This window comes from Panthera tigris, chromosome B2, assembly GCF_018350195.1.
Source record: "Panthera tigris isolate Pti1 chromosome B2, P.tigris_Pti1_mat1.1, whole genome shotgun sequence".
Lineage (NCBI taxonomy): Eukaryota > Metazoa > Chordata > Mammalia > Carnivora > Felidae > Panthera > Panthera tigris.
The window spans coordinates 23,988,398-23,990,576 of record NC_056664.1 but is presented as its reverse complement, the minus strand read 5'-3'; positions in this window follow the sequence as shown (position 1 = coordinate 23,990,576).

Genomic DNA, 2,179 nt, shown 5'->3' with positions numbered 1-2,179 from the left:
CGGAGAAGTGCTCACCTGTGTTCCAGGAGATGAGCAGGGAATACTCACAGGAAAGTGTTTGCAGCAGCAAGCACCAGGAGTGCCAAACGTCCCCAAACAGGAGGAAGTGTGGACGCACACACAGCGGGACACAGACCAGAGTGACCGTGAGCACACTCCTCACAGGAGCGAGGCTGCACCCCACATACCGTTGAGCGAAGAAGTAAGTGGTGGAAGAAGACACGCAGAACAGCTCAAAGCCAAGACTGAAAATGTTTGAGGGCACGTGTTTGGAACAACAGTAGAGAAACGAGGGCATGGAAACCACAGAAGGCAGGAGTGTGGATGTCTGCAGGGTGGGAGGAGGGAGACGTGATCAGGGTGACGCACACAAGGGCCTCAGCGGAGCTGGGGATTGTATTTCTGAAGCAAGGTGCTAGGACACAGGTGTTTCCTCTCATATCTTTTTACATTTTAATATCCCTGAAGTCAGGATGGTCTTTAAATTGCTGTCAGCCAGGTGGCAGTTGTGATGTAGTGGCATTGCCTTAGAAATGCCTTAAACAGTTTCTGTCATTCAGGCTTTCCTATTTTATGTATTCACAAGAGGAATATATAACAAAAATCTGTTCTGGTCTGAAGGATCACTTTCAATAAGTATAAAAATTTCTAAATGAGAAGAAACACAGGTAAGTATGACTGCTTCACTCTCTCCTGAGAACTTCTTAATGGTTTCCCATCACTGCCCCACATTCAAGTTCTCCCAGGGGCCTGCCAGGCCTTCAGGATCTGCTTCCTTCCTCCTCTTGGGTCTCATCCCTGGCCCTCTTTACTAATGGCTCTTCAGCCCCGGCTCCTTGCTGCTTCTGGAAGCATGCGGCCATAGTCCTGCTGTAGGGTCTTTCCACCTACGGTGCTCTTGCCTGGTGCACCCTTCTGCTAGACACCCCATAATGTTCTCTCTTACTTCCAGTTATGAAGACACTGAATGAGCCTCAGAGTCTCTTGACTTTGATGCCAACTTCTCCAATGTAGAAAATTCTAGAAAGAGGATGCATCTCGGTTGAAAATGTCATGATCTGTCTAGTTACAATCCAAGCTGATTTTCAAAATTGATTTCTTGGTCAAATGTTGCATCACCAACATGAGAGCTTCATAAGCTTCCTGGTGTGACTCAGTGGGAAGTTCATACTTCATCTCAGAGGTATTCTTGCCAGAAATGCTGTACTTGAATCTAATTATGAGGATACCTTCAGATAAATCCAGATTGTAGTACATTTTACGAATGAACTGGCCTGAACTCCTCTCAAAGATGTCAGTATCATGAACAACAAAAGAGGAGAATGTTGTAGATCAAAGGAAAGTGAAGAAACATCGTAACCAAATACAAGGCATGAAACTTGGATGAACTCTGGGGGAGAAATCTACAAAGGACCATTGGGAGACAATTTGGAAAATTTGAACATGAGTTGTACATTAGACTATATTGAATTACTGGATTTCTTAGATGTGATCATGGCAGTGAAGGCACATGGGCAAATGTTCCTATTCTCAGCATGTACATGTGGAAGCATAGGGAGGGCACATCATGACACCCACAATTTTCAAATGTTTCAGCAAAATAATGGGAGTGGGGGAAGCAAATATGGCAAGATATGGATTTTGGCAACCAGTTGCAAATGTGGCAACCGATGGATCTGGGTAAAAAGTTATTTGATATTCTTAGTATTATTCTTTTGATTTTTCTGTATGTTTGAAATTTCAAAATAAAAAAATTTAAAAATCAGCTTCTTCTGTATTAGAAACAAAACATCATATCTAAAAGAAATATTTTTAAAACTGAAAGAATATCATGGCCCTTTCAATGTTTTAAATAACTAACATAATTTGGGGCACCTGGGTGGCTCAGTTGGTTAGGCATCTGACTTCAGCTCAAGTCATGATCTCATGGTCCATGAGTTCGAGCCCTGTGTTGGGCTCTGTGCTGTCAGTTCAGAGCCTGGAGCTTGTTTCAGATTCTGTCTCCCTCTCTCTCTGCCCTTCCCCCACTCACTCTCTGTCTCTATCAAAAAATGAATAAATGGTAAAAAAAAATTTTAAAAATAACTGACATAATTTGAAGAATAATGATGAAAATGTGTACAACAACCACACAAAACTTCACCATTGAGATTGAGGAATACAGTGAGGAATAGGATAT